Below are 19326 nucleotides of genomic sequence, written 5' to 3'. Positions count from 1 at the left end.
AGATGGCCCCCATTTTTGCTTCTGTCCATTCCTTTTGGCTTCTGTTCCTCATGTCCTTCTGTGAACTTCTTGGTTTCCACTGGGGATGCATACATATTTATTCTCCACATTTCTGAAGATGTCTCCTTATTAAGCCAACATGCAAAGCATCAATTAAGCACCTGCATATCCACAGAACTTTTTCAGGGCCTGTCTTCCCACATACTTTCTATTTATGTCTTTATGTCTCATCACAGACTTTCCATGTGTTTCCCAATATATTTTGTGTCATAATCTCTGTGTGGCTTTTTTCTTATGACTCTTCATTTATGGTCACGTTGTGAAATTATAATCCATATAATCAACCTCAACTTTTTCCTCATCTCTGGTATGTTCTATGTAAAAACTAGGACAATGACAGTAATTGCAATAGATTGAGTGGATTGGTTCTTATTCTGTCTGTGAGTGAGGATTTATTACTATGGAGTATATATATTCTGTGAAGTTCCAGTTTCTGTGATACAGATAGCTAATTCTAATAGTGTTTTTTATACAGTAATAAGATAACCAAGTAGTTTCATTTCATTTCTTAACTGTTTCATGAGCTATTTCCCCCCTCACTCTACTTCATAGCCAATAGATTACGTAATACTACCTACATTTGTGGGAAATGATTATATACAACTGAGATAAACGGCAGAAAGAATTATACAGAAATGTAAGAAATGAACACTGATAGAAGAGGCACAGAATCAACTTTCTTGGCATCAGTATTTCCATAGATATTTTCTGTGTAAAAGTCTTGTGAGGATTTGGAATGTGGGAGTAAAGGGAGCAACAAATGTCTTCGGAGTCACTTAGTGATTTGGAAGTATTGAGTTCATCAGGATGATGAACTCCTAGGTTGTTAATTCCATTTGGTGAACTCAATGAGACAGAAGGCTCATCTGAAACAAAACCATAGAGTCTCCGTTTTTACAGGCTCTGAATTGAAGGTCACATTGTACATCCAAACAGCAAGACAATGAAGCAGTCATCAGGATTGTTCCTTCAGGCTTTCTAGAGTATCAAAAAGCCATTTGATTTTTTCAGAGTAAGAAGTTGGCTTAAGACTTGAATCAATCAAGGTGACTCTGTTCCATATTGATGGGCAACTGTTGGATGGCTTCCAGAAAGCTTGCACAGGTTCCTGGCACTCTAGCCAGTAAAGGTTTTCCAAGAATCGGATGCAAATTCTGGAGCCATGGCTTCCTCCGCACATGGGGAGAGGCAGTGAAAGACCTTAGGATGTGCGGTAGATCCTTTTATTCAGACAATGCAAGGGGACTGTAAGTGTCTAAAGGGACCCAGAAGAGACAGAAAGCAGAACCTGTGCAAATCAAATGAAAATCACAAAAAGTTGATTCTGTGCCTCTTCTATCAGTGTTCATTTTTTTTACATTTCTGTATAATTCTTTCTGCTGTTTACCTCCCTTGTATCAAATGGAGCTTTTATAAACAGTGATGCTTCAAAGCTTGATTTCAGAAGACATTGTCTTCAAAATGCCTCCTACTAAGCAACATAAAAATGAAAATCCATTTGAGGATATAAAGGGGTACACCAGCTTTTCTTGTTTGGTACCACGACTTTACTTCTATGAAGAGTTTTCTCTTTCTGTGCTAGATTTTTTGGCCCTTCTTTGGTGTGATACTAATGAGAAGTTTTCTGAATTCCACATCTGTCCCAGCTACCAAGAAACATTTAGAATCACAGCATGTAGGACTGCTTGTTATAGGAGTTTTAAATATGGACCCTAAATATTCTACATCTTTCAAAAACATTGATTGTCATTGATCAAACAGAACTAAACTGCCTTTGAGTCTCTTTGGATCCCATGCATAAATACATACTGAGGGGCTGTTTTAAATGTCCATTAGATCTTAATATTTCTCTTTGGAGCCATTACCATTTATCATATGACTGTAAATATAGATTCAGGGTTGTTTAAAATGCACATTATTTACCTGGCAAGGCACAATGGCTCCAGAAGATGCATTAAAGCCATTCTTAACTCCTCTCCAAGAATAGAACTTGAACACCTCCCTTATATGAACTTTACTTTTTACAAGGGAGATTATGCAACCGAGTAATTTCCCCAGTGTTTTAAATAAAGTGTGCTGTCCATGGCATTGGTGCTAATAGCCCCAAGACTCTTTCTTTCTTTTTTGTTTTTTTTTATTATTAAGAAATTTTCTTTTCATTTTACATACCAACCACAGATCCCCTTCTTTTCCTTCTACCCACCCCCCAGTCTCCCCCCCCCAGCCCACTCCCCATTCCCACCTCCTCCAAGGCAAGGCTCCCATGGGGAGTCAGCAGAGCCTGATACATTTAGTTGAGGCAGGTCCAAGTCCCTCCCGCTGCACTAAGACTGTGCAAGGTGTCCCATCATAGGCACTGAGCTCCAAAAATCCCACTCATGCACCAGGAATGGATCCCAATTCCACTGCCAGGGGACCCTCCAAACAGTTCAAGCTAAACAACTGTCTCACCTATGCAGAGGGCCTAGTCCAGTCCCATGGGGACCCCACAGCTATTGGTTCAAAGTTCATGAGTTCCCACTAGTTTGGCCGGCTGTCTCTGTATATTTCCCCATCATGATCTTAATGTCCCTTCCTCATAGAATCCCTCCTCTCTCTCGACTAGACTCCTGGAGCTTAGCCTGGTCTGGCTGTGGATCTCTGCATCTGCTTCCATCAGTTACTGATGAAGGCTCTATGATGACAGTTAAAGTATTCAACAATCTGATTACCAGAGTAGGCCAATCCAGGCACCCTCTCCACTATTGCTAGTAGTCCAGGGTGGGGTTAGCCTTGTGGATTCCTGAGAACTTCCCTAGCACCCTGTTGCTCCCTATTTCCATGAAGTCTCCCTCTATCATGGTATCTCTTTCCTTGCTCTCCCACTCTGTCCCTGTTCCAGCTTGAACATCTCGTTACCTTATGTTCTCATCCCCCATCACTTACCATCTCTTCCCCCCACCCCCACCACCCCCAGTTTGCTCACATAGATCTCATCTATTTCTCCTTTGCAGGGTGATCTATGCATCCCTTTTAGGGTCCTCCTTGTTAGCTAGCTTCTCTGGAGCTGTGGGTTGTAGTCTGATTATCCTTTGCTTTACATCTCGTATCCACTTATGAATGAGTGCATACCATGTTTGTCCTTCTGAGTCTGGGTTACCTCACTCGGGATGATACTTTCTAGTTCCATCCATTCACCTGCAAATTTCATCATATCATTGTTTTTTTCATTCTGTATATGTGACACATTTTATTTATCCATTCTTTGGTTGAGGGGCCTCTAGGTTGTTTCCAGGTTCTGGCAACTACAAATAATGTTGCTATGAATATAGTTGAGTATGTGTCCTTGTGGTATGATTGAGCATTCCTTGGCTATGTGGCCAAGAGTGGTATAGCTGGGTCTTGAGGTAGTAAAAATGGCAATTTTACTAAAAGCAATCTACAGATTCCATGAAATCCCCATCAGAATCCCAACACAATTCTTCACAGACCTAGAAAGAACAATACTCAACTTCATATGGAAAAACAAAAAACCCAGGATAGCTAAAATAATATTGTACAATAAAGCAACCTCTGGAGGCATCACGGTCCCTGACCTCAAGCTCTATTATAGAGCTATAGTAATAAAACAGCTAGGTATTGGCATAAAACCTGACATGTGGACCAATGGAATTGAATTGAAGACCCTGGCGTTAATCCACACACATATGAACGCCTAATTTTTGACAAAGAAGCCAAAACTGTACAATGGAAAAAGAAAAGCATCTTCAACAAATGATGCTGGCATAACTGTATGTTAACATGCAGAAGATTGCAAATAGATCCATATCTGTCACCATGCACAAAACTCAAGTCCAAGTGGATCAAAGACCTCGACATAAATCCAGTTACACTGAACCTGATAGAAGAGAAAGTAGGAAGTATCCTTGAATACATTGGCACAGGAGGAGACCACTTCTTTTTTTTTTTTTTTTTTTTTGTTTTTCGAGACAGGGTTTCTCTGTGTAGCTTTGCGCCTTTTCCTGGAACTCACTTGGTAGCCCAGGCTGGCCTCGAACTCACAGAGATCCACCTGGCTCTGCCTCCCGAGTGCTGGGATTAAAGGCGTGCACCACCACCGCCCGGCGAGACCACTTCTTAATATAACACCAGTAGCACAGACACTGAGAGCAACAATTAATAAATGAGACCTCCTGAAACTGAGAAGCTTTTGTAGGGCAAAGGACATGGTCAATAAAACAAAATGACAGCCTACAGAATGGAAAAAGATTTTTACCAACCCCACATCTGACAGAGGGCTGATCTCCAAAATACATAAACAACTCAAACTAGACATCAAAATACCAAACAATCCAATTAAAAACTAGGCTACAGAGCTAAACAGAATTGTGGACAGAAGAATCTCAAATGTCTGAAAGACATTTAAGGAATTGCTCAACATCCTTAGTCATCAGGGAAATGCAAATCAAAATGACTCTGAGATACCATCTTACACCTGTCAGAATGGCTAAGATCAAAAACACTGATGACAGTCTATGTTGGAGAGAATGTGGAGCAAGGGGAACACTCCTCCACTGCTAGTGCGAGTGCAAACTTGTACAGCCACTTTGGAAATCTGTATGGCAGTTTCTCAGAAAATTGAGGATCAACCTACCTCAAGACCCAATGAAACCACTCTTTGGTATGTGATGCTGAATACTTGGTTATCCTTAGGGTAAAATTTGACCCCTAGGAAAATTAAGATTTAGGGAAAAAAATCTTAAAGAATATTGTATGGCTTCATGGTAGAGAGATAAGTCTCTCTCTCTCTCTCTCTCTCTCTCTCTCTCTCTCTCTCTCTCTCTCTCTTTGTTCATTTCTTTCTGTACTGAGGATTAAATTAGAACCTGTGCATGCCAGACAATCAATTGTAAACATTAATGGACTGATACATTTGAGTAAAGTCACAGCATATTCAAAGTGGAATGACAACCTAGAAAGTAACATTTGCATTGCCCACTAAAGCACAAGATCAGTATTGTGTGGACAACGTCTCTATGTCAACAAGAATGGTGAACTCCACTATTGAAGAGGGGGCAAAGGATAGGAGCAGGAGGAACACAGGAAAGGAAAACCAAGTGTTTGATTGAGTGAAAGCAAGGTCAAGAAGGCCTGAGCCAGGCTGCCTCATCAAGTACACAAAATTAAAGCTCAAGAATGTTGAGCTAGAAAAATGGTGTAGCAACGGGAGCACTCATACATTTCTGAATGGAATTTTAATTGGCTTTAGAGATTCACTGGGCAGACACAGCACAGTAGAAAGTGTGCATTCCAGACATGCTGGCAGCTCATCTCTAACAGCATGGCAGAGGACAAGCTTCTGTCCCTGTAGGTCACAACCCCATATGGGCTTAAAAACTGTGTGGGTCACAACCCCATATGGGCTGTGTAACAGTATGGGGCACAACCCCATATGGGTTGTGTAACAGTGTGGGGCACAACCCTATATGGGCTGTGTTACAGTGTGGGGCACAACCCCATATGGGCTTAATAACAGTGTGGAGCACAACCCCATATGGGCTGTGTAACAGTGTGGGGCACAACCCCATATGGGCTGTGTAACAGTGTGGGGCACAACCCTATATGGGCTGTGTAACAGTGTGGATCACAGCCCTATGTGGGCTGTGTTACAGTGTGAATCACAACCCCATATGTGCTGTGTAACAGTGTGGGGCACAACCCTATGTGAACTGTGATACAGTGTGGGGCACAACCCCATATGGGCTGTGTTACAGTGTGGATCACAACACTATATGGGCTGTGTAACAGTGTGTGAACCATGAAAAAGTGGGGGACAGAAAAGGAGTTTTGAATATGTAGCAACCAAAACCTAATTCTTAATCTAACATGGAATGCATCTAAAGTGTTTCCAGCAGTGCTTACCCATGTTGATTTAGCCCTGGATTTGAACAGACAACAGCGCTTTGTACTACAGTTGCTGGAACACCACACACCAGTTTAAACTGCTCAAATCACATCAGCACAGATTTCAGACATTGTGTATTATGAACTGTAGTGTTTTTACATAAAAGACTTTTCTTCTCTTAAAGAAATAGAGTTGTTTAATTATAGAAAACAAAGACTTTTCAGTACTTTCCTAGTGTCATCTCTCACCTTGTACCAGGTTAGTGTGTCTTTGAGTTGTGTTGTGAGGGAAAACAAACACACCTACTCATTAGTATGAAAATCTGCTTTCATCTGAATAAATGGTAAAATTACCTATATAGAAAACAGCTGTTTTAAAATAAAATTATTGATTTATTATCAGTAAGTGATTTGTCAGGTAAAATCACCTATATAGAAAAGGGCTATTTTAAAGTTATTGATGATGTATTATTAATAAGTGATTTGTCACCTATTTTATATACTTAGTAATTTTTTTGGCAACTCTGATAGATTATCCAGTCATGTACATGTGAGCAGCACTAAATGGACTCAGTAGATGTGTGTGTAAAACAGTAATAATTATGGAAGAAGTCAAATGTTTGAGAGGGTGTAGCAGAAAGAGTTGGAGGAAGAAGAAGGCGGGATAGAAAAGATGTAAATATAGTACTCACATATAAAGTTTTCAAACTTTAAAAAGAATATTTCCTACAAATATGTATTTCCACTAAGATTCATAATGTCAAAATGTCTCTTTTGAGACATAACGATCATTCATTTTATGTAGTACACAGATTAATTAACACATCTGTCATCTTAAAGTTTGATCTTTTTTTTCTTGAGAGTAAATTCAGAATTCTCTATTTGCTAATTTTAAATCTATAGTAACTACGACAAACTGTACTCGTTCTACTGATTCATAGACAGCAGAATTTCCTGCCTACTGCAATATGATATCTGGAAACTACTACTCACATCCTCCAGCCCCTAAAACTTCTGTTCTACTTTCAACTTTTATGACATGGAAATTTTTAGACTTCATATATGAGCAAGATAACATGGCATTTGCCTCTTGTGCTTAGCTTGTTTCACTTAATATAGTGTGTTGCACATTCACCCATGTTGTTACATATGACACAATTTCATCCCTTAATAGCTGAACGGTATTTCCTTACATATGTGTAGCTCATTTTCTTTATTTACAATGACTAATATTTAGAATTATTCCCCTATCCATACCACTATTGTGAATAATTATGCCATAAACATGAATGTCTTCTTTTAAAGGTGGTTGGGGAAAGAAGGAAAAAAATTATGAGCTGGTATAAAACATTTGCACATGTATATCAAGACTGACAATTATGTGTCCGGATATGGCTGCTTAGAATAGTGAGTGTTGGAAACAGCACAACTGTCCTTTAATAGAAGGATTAATAAATACATTGATCCCAAAATGTGTACTAAATAGCCAAACAAAAGTCTAGAATTATCTATCTATCTATCTATCTATCTATCTATCTATCTATCTATCTATCTATCTATATCTATATATAGAGAGAGAGATAGATAGATAGATATGGTTAAATATTAAAGAAATAATGATAAAGAAATAGATGATCATGTTGACTATGCAAACATAGAAGTCATGGAATTATAATTTATATACCCATGAAAGGAAAAAATTCAAGGAAACAAACAACAGCATAAAAGTAGTTATTACTCCAAGGGGTGATGGGCCCAGGATGGGTTAGTGATGTACATTGTCTTCTTCAATTGTGTTTTACCTTTTCTAAGCTAAAAAGAATATTTGGGGATGGTATATAGCTTAGTTTATAGGATGCTTGCCAACTAGACACCAAGTCCTGGGTTCACTCGCCAGTGCCATATGAGTGTGTGCATGCCTGTAATCCCAGCACTGGAGCAGTAGAAGCAGATCAGGAATTTGAGGTTTTCTTTGGCTAATACCAACTGTGAGACCCTGTCTAAAACCATGGACTCTAGAGGCAGCTCAGCCAGTTGTTACTACTATGCAATTATGACGATCTGAGTTCAATCTATAGGATGAATGTGTAGAAAGCCAAGTGTGATATGTCATGCTTGTAATCGCAGGACTGGGGAGGTAAAGACAGGCAGATTCTATGAGCAAAGTAAGAAACCCTGACTTCAAAACCGATATGAACACACTGGATTGTAACATCCAAGGGCTTCTCTACATGCACATGCACACAAATTTAGTGGATGCTGCACACACACACATTCACCCACATATGAGCACACACATACCCACAAACATAAGAAGTACAAAAATCTGAGAAAAAATGTTTTTAATTAAGAAAATTGCATAAAATATGGCAAAATTCCTAATTTGAAACATCAGAGTGTATTTCAATATCTTATGGAGTTATCTTTGATTTTAAAATTTCTTCAAATATTTCTAACTTAAAGAAACAACAGACTTATTTTTCATTCCTTCTACCTCCTCGAGGTGGCCACTCTTACCACCATCAGCTACTTCTTCCACAAGCATCTCCCTGCTCTGTCTCGAGTGGAGGTGAATATCCCACTAACTGAATGATTATCTGTTTCTCGTGATAACAGTTGAGAGTTGTGCTCACATTGACCACTTCTGCCTCCCCTCAGCAATTTTTAAACAGATAATTATATAGAGTATTTTTTAGCTTCTTCCTTGATTTATGTCAAGTTTTTAGAACCATTTGTATTGAAATCTTAATTTCCTGCTCTATCAATTATACATAGAATTCATACTTTGCTCCTTTCCTTTTTAATTCAGAGCATCTCACTGCTTCCTTGGCTTCTGTTCCCTCTCACCTTGGAGCCTTCTGTGTTTTTATATTATTCAAACTGATAACATGTGCATCAGGTTCCATAATAAAAATGAAATCTGTGCTTTATCTCTGAGGTGATTCTAAAAGAGCAAAGATCGGTAAGGAAAGTCTATAGAATTGTGATTATTTGGTGTAGTGTCAACCAATCCATGGAGGAAATTCTGTTTTTATTCTGTATTTCTCATACTATGTTTTTTCCACAAATTTTAATTCATTATTTCTTGTATTACATACATTATTATCTTCTCACATTTTTTCAAATTTTCTATTATAGAAAACATTCTACAGATAGTTTGAAATCATGGGCTAATAACTTTTTTTCAAATTTTATAATTTAATTTAATTTAACGTATCAGCCACAGATTCCCTTGTTCTCCCCCTCCCCCCCCCCGCCTTTCCCCCCAGCCCACCCCCCATTCCCATCTCCTCCAGGGCAAAGACTCCCCTGGGGATTGAGTTCAACCTGGTAGATTCAGTCCAGGCAGGTTCAGTCCCCTCCTCCCAGGCTGAGCCAAGTGTCCCTGTATACGCCCCAGGTTCCAAACAGCCAGCTCATGCACTGAGGACATGTCCCGGTCCCAGTGCCTGGATGCCTCCCAAACAGATCAAGTTAATCAACTGTCTCACTTATCCAGAGGGCCTGATCCAGTTGGGGGCTCCTCAGCTATTGGTTCATAGTTCATGTGTTTCCATTAGTTTGGCTAATTAGTCCCTGTGCTTTTTTTAATCTTGGTCTCAACAATTCTCGCTCATACAAACCCTCTTCTTTCTCACCAATTGGTCTCCTGGAGCTCCACCTGGGGCCTGGCCATGGATCTCTGCATCTGCTTCCCTCAGTCATTGGATGAGGTTTCTAGCACGACAGTTAGGGTGTTTGGCCATCCTATCGCCAGAGTAGGTCAGTTCAGGCTAATAACTTTTAAGAAGGGATTTATATGAATAGATAAATAAAGTTTTCCCGTAGCAATCTAAGGCACAAGAAAAAGAAATGTCTGGGAAGCTAAATGACATTTATGAGGCAACTTACATCCTATCGCCAACAATAAGCAAGATGCTGTGTTTGATCCAGACTCACCATCAGATGATCATTCAGTCTCATGTCACCAACTTCATGATTTTATCTGATGAAAAATGTTGATGGTACTCTATCCAGCTATTTATCTTATCTATCTATCTATCTATCTATCTATCTATCTATCTATCTATCTATCTACCATCTATCTATCTATCTATCTATCTATCTATCTATCTATCTATCTCTCATCTATCTCTCATCCATCTGTCATCTCCTCCCTCCCTCTATCCATCTGCTCTCTAAAATTAACTACTGTCTTGATTATTTTATTTCTATTCAGACTTTTAACTAGGAATAGAGTGAAACCAGAATGAAAAAGGAAGGAAAGCATGAGCAGCAATAACAAATGCTCCTGCTTTTCACTGCTAGTGGAGGTGTACGGGCTTAACGTAAGAGCAAGCATTAACCGAAAAGCCTGGGAACCTGATCCAGCCTGGACAGAAGGGTACTTGTGGTACCACCATCTCCTTTAGAGAGGCTGACAACCTGGTCCTTCAGTGAATAAAAAAAAATCATGAAATGTGGGGCTCAGATGGAAAGATATGCAGAACATAGTAGCACAAGAACACGGAATCCTAGGATGTCTGGGATGTCAGGGATCATCCAGAAATAATTTGTGAGTGGTCGATTTGTAAAGCCATAAATCAAAAAGAGATGATGTCAAAAAGAGGACACAGCATGGTTTTATAGAACAGGGCTCTGGTAGATCACATGATTCTGCTGCCCGCTTGCATGAAGGATATTTTGTGCACAGGTAGGCAAATGGGTAGCATAATGGCTCTTCTGTTGTTGATGGTTTACTCTCTCTGAGGGAGCAAGTTCTGGAGAGAATAAATAGTGGTCTGAAGTGGGTATGAAGTACCAAATTTCTCATGTGTTTTCTAACTGGATTTCTTCTTGATGTACTTTGAGCCTACACCTTCACAGAGATAATGGAACTTAATCTCCACATGGCTGTGCACATGTGCACCCTTATTCCTACATTCCCTCGGGGCAAAGAAAGACTAGATGAGGAGATGATGCCACATGGTGTGTTGTATGGCACCCAGTAAGTACTGTGCAAGGAGCCTTTCCTGGATAATTTCATTTTTCTCTCACAGTTCCATAAGGTGGGACCCATGGCTGCTTTCATCTCCCAAGGAAATTGGCATTCAGAAATGGTGCCAAACTCTCCTGGTGTCAAGCTGGAAATGGCAAAATAAAGCTGATATGTGTCCCTAAAAACTCCCGTGGAAGGATAACATAGGATCCCACAAAGGTACTTAGCACTTCCACACATTTGTGGGCAAAGTTCATTCATTTTTCACATACCATTTAAGTATATAAAAGTTAAGAAAATGCTCAGAGATATGCAATTCTAGATCTTCATATGTCAGGAATCACCATGCTGGCCTCTCCCTGTCTTTCAAACTGAAACAGTAATAGCAAACCTACTACTCATTAGAGCTCCCATCTCAGGCTCCTGACTTAGCTCTTGGGATTTCTGTTGTCCTGTCTTCCAGCCACACCTCATAATGCACAGCCATGGATATTGTCTGAACACCCTAGTCTAAACTATTGTCCTAGCTACACACTCAGAAACATTATCACAATGATTACTACCTAATTTGCCAACTTATTTAGTGTTTATCACCCTCATCATATTTAATGCCATGAGTGTAGCTAGCTGTTTCTTGAAACCTTATCTCCTGGGGTGACCTATTAGTTCTATAAATAAATGCCAGGTCAAGCCATTTGCATGCAGCCCTCAGATCAACGCTCTCCTTACATGGCAGCTTTTTAATTGAAGAGCATCCTGAGATTACAAGACATGCCAACATGCTGGTAAAGAACTGCTACAAACTGTGATTCCTTTCCAGCAACAGTCAAGATATTCTTTCCTATATGATAGGACCAGTGGGGGAAAAGGTCAAAAAATAAATTGGATGCTGACTTCTGTAACTACCAATTTCAATTTAGACAGTTCATCACAATAGCTGGAGTGTTCAGTGATTGAATATAAAATAAAGATTATAAGTGTGAACCCCTGAACAATATCCAGCCTTGTAAAATACATGTTTAGTCTGGTTGATGTGCTGAACTGCCTGTAGGAGTTAATCTAGAAATTATCTAAATAATGACTAGTCTAACTTCCAAATAATAAGAATGAGGGTAGAAGAGACATGAATTAAAATGTGTGAAATTGGAGAGTGAGTGAACAGATCAGTGTAATCACTGTCTATGTTAGGTCAACTACTGTTTTCCATTTTTCATCTTTCTGTGCCCTTTCCTCTTTCACTTTTTACTGTTTCGTCTCCTCCCACCTATAGCATTTTACCTTAAATAAAGAAGCTTTCGTAAAACACTAAATGCTTTAGTTAGCTGTGCCTTTATGAAGGAAATTGCTACTATAGAAATATTCTAAGCAAATTTCTTTTCAAAATATTCTCTTGGACATCAGAGAGCAAACTCCTACTTCAAGAAGCCAATAAAAGTGGCACCAGCATCCATTCATGGTTTAAAGACAACTAGAAAAACAAGACAGGTTTCTTTATTTTTTTTCTGTTCATTATGTTTGTGTTTTGACTTTAAAATTATTGGATTTTCATAAATATGTGAACCCTGTAGAAATAATCTCATGAACATTCTACTTCCAGGTCTATAAAGCAATTACAATCTTGAAAGTGGTATTTTATTGTAATAAAAAGGAGAGCATTGGTGATATGTGGTTTGTGGTTTATTAAAGCCAGCTTGCTTAGACTTTAAAATGAGCAACAGCCAGCATAATTACTGTTTTACATTACGAGATCCACACTCAGCTTTTTTTGGTGAATCAGTCTTCCTGCAGGTTTATGGTGCTCTCACTCACAGGACTAAAGAAAATGTAGCTAAATAATTTAGCACCTTGACTTTTTCTATGACTGTGAATCCGCCTTCTGCTGAGTTGCTCTGGAGACGCTCTGAGCTAAGCTCAGAACAAGAATAACCTTGTACCTGAATGCTATAGGATCCCTACTCTCTCAGGCACTCCTGGGCTCCGTCTCCATCTTGCCTTTGCATTCCATCTGCTCGGTGTTTGTGATTTCCCAAGCTGCTGTATCTCCTCTAGCTAAAGGAGGTGCTGTCAACTGGATGTGGTAACACACACTTGTCATCCCAGAACTCAGGAGGCTGAAGCTGGAAGATGGCAAATTCCAGGCAAGCCTCCTGGGATGCATAAAATCCAGTCTTGGGAGAAAAAGAAAGAAGGAAGGGAGGAAGGGAAGAAGGAAGGAGGGAAGGAAGGAAGAAAAGAAGGAAGGAAGGGAGAAAGGAAGAAAGGAAGGAAGGGAGAAAGGGTTTAGTATCTCCCACTCTTTTTCTCTCTCTCCATCCATCCCCTTCCTTCTCCTTCATCCCTTTCCACTCCTTCCTACCCTCTCGCCCTTCCTCCCTGACAAGGTGCTAACAAATTTGGAGTGTGTCTTTGAAGGTTCCATATATCAAACTGGACATTTTTGCTCCTCTGTGTCTTTGCATTTCTTCTCCTTCCTGCTTTTTCTTCCAGTCACAGGCCACTCGAGCATCGAAAACCATGATAAAATGAAGTCTTGTGGCTCTGGGTTTTTGGCATGCACAGGTTTTAATATTCAGTCATGGATCATCAAACCCTTCAGCCTTCTATAGAATTTGTCTTACCAATGAGAACACATCATAAGTTACCCAGGGCCAAGGAAGGGATTTCCCATACATAAAGTGAGGGAGAGTTTCTCTTTGCCAAATTGAAAGGAGCTCATCGGAATGATTGCATAAATCACAATATTAACCTAACAATAATTCCTAAAAATGTATAGCCAGGGTATTTAACAGACATTCTTTTTACAGAAAGAAAACACAGCTTGTGTATTGGCTTCTGAGATAAAGGTAAGTGAGTCAGTTTGGCCACGGACTAATAGTTCTCTGTTCTATATTCCAATTTGTCAGGATGTCTCCAAACCTCGCCAGGGATATGACCTTATTTATTATCAACAACAGAAATACTTATCTATAGACTACATTACCTCATTGGAAATGTTAAAGATGGATATATTTCTTAGACAAAAGTCTCAAAAATTTAAAGACAACACTAAGCATCCTGAGTCCTTTCCATAGCAGCCTGGTGTTGGATGACATCTCAGTGGTGGAGTTCATTAATGCCACTGCAATGGAATTTATGAATAGTAAGATAAAATGTCTTGAATAATAAATATAGTCTCAGCTCAATTTAATTCATCTTTGCCAATAAATTAGTTAGGAAAAAGTTTTAGTCTTCAGTTTAGGGACACTGCATACTAGCTAAGGACCTGGTGATATAGAAAATATATCTTATAAAATTCATATAAACTAAATGTTAAAGGTCCAAGTGTTCAGTAGCAGAAGCTAAAACTGTCCCACAGACATTGTTTCTCACTTTCTCATTGAAAACACAACCTCACACAATTGTCAGTTCACTCTGCTCTTCTTCATGAAGTATTCTGCTCAGATGTCCTGCCTCCTTTTGACATGCATACCTATGCTTTCTTTAAGAACATTTCTCCTTTGGGGCCTTGGTTCTTATTATTTCTTTTTGGGACGGTGAAGAGGACACAGGTTTTGGGTCCAGGAAGAACTACACTTTAATCCTGCTGTGACTTTCAATAATTTACCTGAATTCTTGGGAACTCTTTTTATCACATTCTGAAACTGGGACTACCGACTGTCTGTCTTGCAGGATGTGAATGAAGATTAGAATATAATGTGAGCACAAAGGTTCTTAGCCAAAAGGCACTTGTTGAGATGAATGCTAATTGTTTTCCCAGTGTCTTTGGTGCCCTCCTTTCTCTGTCCCAGCCATGCTGTGGTGTGTTCCAGCATGGCATATGCCAGTTCCCACGATGTCCTTGAAGTTAGGGTATGGCGGTTAGTATTGTCAACTTAACAAAATCTAGAATTACCTGGAATGGGGGTTTCTGGATATCTCTGTGGGAGATTTCTGTCACTGGGTTAACTGAGGTGGGAAGACTTGCCGTGAATGTGGTGTACTATTTCAAGAGCTGGGCCCAGGGCTGAAAGAAAAGAGGGATTAAGCACAAGCACCCTGGTACTGGAGTCTTGACTGTGGATGCAGCGTGACTGTCTCCAGCCTTGGCCACCAGAACTGTGAGTTAAGACAAACCTTTTGCAGGGTATCTTCATCACAGCAGAAAAGGCAACTGAGACCTAGAACGATCAGTACCCATATCAGGGCCGGTAACACGAGGGTAGAAGTTTTACTCCAAGAAAACAGTGGACATGGAACCTCTGCTTTTCCTTTTGCTTCTTCATCTCTCCTCGGTCCCTTGCAGCTCTCCTGCAGACATTCAGGTGCACACACATGAGGAGTGTGTGGAGGGCTTCGTCCCTGACCCTGATGGAATGACAGGCAGAAGAAGTGTGTGCAGCCCAGTGCCTGTTCTGGGGAGCCCCCTCTGGCCCTGCACAGCCTGAGTCTGGTTTTGTTTTGCTTTTGAGTTGAAGAATCAGCAGAAATCCATCTTGCTAAGCCATTGTTATTGCACATTTTCTTGGTGCTTTCAGCTGCACCTAATTCTAAGCGATAGAACTTTCAGTTCATGTTGGTTCTCTTACTTTCCACCTCACAGAGCACCTTTTATTGGCACCTGTAAATTCTTCGAAGATCCTCTGAGCCTTCTCATTTGGATTTTCAGATTAGAGACCTGTGAGCCCACAGCCCGGATGGGGTTGGCCGGCTCCCCTTGCACCTTCCCAGCAGGGCATGGGCCCTCTTTCTCTGCACCTTCAACCTCATCTTGGTTTAGCCAGCGAGTGGTTCTAGGAGGCATTTTTACATGACATTTCTGTGTTATCCTGCTTTCATTCCCTGAACCACTTCAAGATCATTTTAATGGTCTCATCTCAAATTCCTTTAATTCCTATTTTATGATTACAGAACTTTTTTGATGAAATATAAAAAAAAAAACATTGCAAAATACTTACTAGGCTTTCTTTCAGCTCCTTTCATTTCTTCCCCTCCCCCACCTCAGACTCCCCTGTCACCCCTCCACTCCCCTCCCTTCTCTTCTTTCACCTCTTTAATTTTAGAGAATGTTTTTCTCAAGTGCTTTATTTCCCTCTAGAGATCATTGGCTTTCCCCAGCCAGATCCTCCATTTCAAATGTGAAGCTCATGCCCCCTTCACGACACTCCAGAGAGAGTTTCTGTACAAGTCCGTGTGTGTATTATGTTAACATTCATGAACACTTAGAACACATAAATAGTAGCTTATAATATATGGGCACCTAAAAACATACAAAACGTTTCCAAGTTTCAAGGAGCAGATACACATTGGTCTAAATAACACTGACATACATTGATACTGGGGGGTGGGTGGTGAGAATTAAACAGGGCACTTTTGGTTAGACCGTAAGCTTTCTCAGAGTGTAAGTGCCATACCTCCACACATTTAAAGTGTGCCGTTTGGTAAGTATTGACAAATGTGTGACCAAGAAAGCCATAACCACATGGACACAGAGGACACATCTGCTGTCCCCAAATTCTTCCATGACCATTCATAATTTTTCATTGGCTTCCCTCTGCCACTGCATGCAGGCAACTGATTTCCTCTGTCCGACTATAGGTTAGTTTCAAAGTGGAAGAGTATTATATGAATACAATCATAAAATAGATACTGTTGGGACTTTCCTTCCATCTGGATTCTAGCACTCTGTATCATTATTTGGTGGCTTGTCCATATTTGAGGGGATAAATAGTATATTTATTGCCTCATAGTATTTTACTCTGTAGATGAACTATGCTTTATCCATCCACCTTGTAGTGAGCAATCTAATTATTTCCAGTTTGTATATCTTCCAATAAAACTGCTAGGAGCACTGGTGTAGAGATCATACATGCATATACAACTTTATTTTTCCTGAGTGCGTATTCTGGAATATGCTGGATTATACATTAAAGAGTCTTCCCAAGTGGCTGCACTGTGGTCTGTCCCAGTACATGAGAACCGTTTCTGCAAGGTGCCATACTCAGTACTTAATACTGAATTCTGCAGTCTTTCTCAGATTGGCAGTGGTGTCTGCCTGTGTTGATTTGCTTGCCCAGTGTACATGTAAAATTTAAAGTCTGTTCCTTTTTTCTTTTCTTTTCTTCTCTCATACAATACTTCACAACCACAGCCTCCCCTCCCTTCCCTCCTTACCCTCTTCCTAATATCCCCCACCTATCCTCTCACCCAGATCCACTGCTCCTCTGTTTCCCTTTAGGATAGAACAGGCCTCCCAGTGACACCAACCTGCATAGCAAGATGCAATAAGACAAGGCATACACCCTCTTATCAAGGCTGAACTGGATAAGGCAACCCAGGAAGAGGAAATGGGTCCCATAAACAGGCAAAAGAATCAGAGACACCCCCACTCCCACTGTTAGGAGTCCAGAAAAACTCCTAAAGGCTAAAGAACCACAGCATGTATGCAGGGAAGCAAGCACAGACCCACGCAGACTCCCAGATTGTCACTTCAGGCTCTGTGAGCCCTATGAGCCCTGCTTAGTTGGTTCTGTGGGCCATGGTCTCCTGGTGTCCTCGAACCTTCTGGCTCCTACAATGCTTCCTCCCCTTCTTCCCCATGGTTCCCTAAGCTTAAATGTTTGGCTGTGGGTCTCTGTATCTGCTCCCATCACTGATAGAGGAAGCCTCTCTCCTGACTATTGCACTACACCCTAATCCTATGACTATAGCAGAATATTAGGGATCATTTCACTTACTTTTTTTGTCGGTCTTATTTGAAGTCTCTGGGCCATTAAACTTCCAGTTCCTGGCCTCCCAGATAGTGTGGGTCTTGACCCACATTGCCTACTGTCTTCTCAAATGTATATTTTCTATTAACTTAGTAAAGTTCTCTTAGTAACATTTCTCTTCAAAGCTTTTGTCTGTATTTTACTGAGCTATTTAGTATTACTGAATTTTGAATTTTTTTTGTCTTCTGGTTACATGTCCTTTTTTAAGTTATTGTTTTGGTTAATTAAATATAAACATTTATTTACTGGATTTTGTTATTTTTTATATAGAAATAACTAAAATTTTTCATTTTAGTTTCCAAACTCTTTCTTTGGAAGACAATTATCCACTAAATTCTCTTTCTTTTATGTGTGTGTACTTAAGATTATAGAGAAAGAAAGAGGTGGCTCTATTGAGAGAGAGAGAGAGAGAGAGAGAGAGAGAGAGAGAGAGAGAGAGAGAGAGAGAGAGTCCTTTAAATGTGTTTCTCTACTTTTATGCCAAAAATCTGTTATGCTCAGATCACAGGGACCCCCAAAAGACTACCGTGGAGACCAAATCTGTATGCAAAAGCAAAGAGCCTTTATTTCAAGGTCAGGCTAGGACTCGCCATCATCTGTCCGATGCAGCGGTGAGGGCAGAAAGCACAGACAGGGTGGGGTTTTTATCCTAGTAGAGGTTGGGAGGAAGGGATTTCCAGGGTCAGGACCCTGCCACTTCCCCTTAGAGTTGGCCCATCCCTGGGTGATGTCAGATTATGGCTTTTTTCTGGATCCGGGTGCTGCCTGCCAGTAAACTGAAACTCAGGCCTACTTTTTAGCTGGTTTTTATTAAGCCTGTCATGGCAGCAGTGTGGCCAAGCTGTCCTGGGCCCCACAAGCTGTCCTTTACTGGTTGAACTATTAAAATTTTGTATCTAATTCAGGTAATGGTGATTTTTCATTATCTGTTGTTTTCACTTAAATTTATATTTTATGATATTATCAGTAAGGACTTGGGAGTCAGAGTCTGCGGCGAAAATCTGGGCGAGGTTGAGGAGCAACTAGCTGACTTTCCTCCTTAGCCAACATCTTAGAAAACGAGATCTTTTTCCACCATTCCAATCAAAAAGGAACTGCCAAACTCTGCGTCCCTCCCTTTTACTTCCTGTGTGTTTCTCTATCCACCTTCTTGCCTCCCTCTTTACCCTCTATGGTTACTTCCTGTCAACTAGGGGCTGGCTCTTCCTCCTGACCTCAGGTTTTTATTTAGATAACACAATCTCAGGGTTCACAGTGTAACCTATACTCCACAACAAATATCTGATATTCTGGGTTGAAATTTTTCTGACTGTTCTAAGTCCATTAAATTTCTACATAAAATTTATAAGCCCATTAGAATTTCTTCAGAAGTCTTGAAGAGTTTGACTGGCATTTTGTAAAATCTATAGATTACTTGGAGAACATTTAATTGTAGTGAGGCTCTTCCAATCCACCAACATGTCATAGATTCCATTTAATTTCTCTCAGACATCTTGCAGTATTCAGCATATAGACCTTGCATTAATTTGCTAAGATTTATGTCCAAGTATGGCATAGTTTCAATATTATAGATGGGTAAAGTTTTCAATTTCAAATCCATGTGTTTATTGCTAATATGTGAGTTGTAATACAATTTTGAATATATGCTTTTTATCATAT

The 19326-nt window shown here is 40.0% G+C and overlaps 1 protein-coding gene and 1 long non-coding RNA gene across 2 annotated transcripts in view; one reads left to right on the top strand and one right to left on the bottom strand.

Moving 5' to 3' along the window:
* Positions 1 to 19326, top strand: part of Hs6st3 (heparan sulfate 6-O-sulfotransferase 3) — a 714213-nt gene that overhangs the window by 590586 nt on the left and 104301 nt on the right. The window lies entirely within an intron of this gene.
* Positions 13910 to 15434, bottom strand: LOC131919139 (uncharacterized). Its single transcript, XR_009381171.1, has 3 exons — positions 15035 to 15434; positions 14814 to 14924; positions 13910 to 14039 (listed from the first exon to the last, which is right to left on the bottom strand). It is a non-coding gene; the product is annotated as an uncharacterized LOC131919139 (long non-coding RNA).

This window comes from Peromyscus eremicus, chromosome 9 (genome assembly GCF_949786415.1).
Source record: "Peromyscus eremicus chromosome 9, PerEre_H2_v1, whole genome shotgun sequence".
Taxonomy (NCBI): domain Eukaryota; kingdom Metazoa; phylum Chordata; class Mammalia; order Rodentia; family Cricetidae; genus Peromyscus; species Peromyscus eremicus.
The sequence above is the reverse complement of the archived record's forward strand: the minus strand, read 5'-3'. Positions and strand labels throughout refer to the sequence as shown.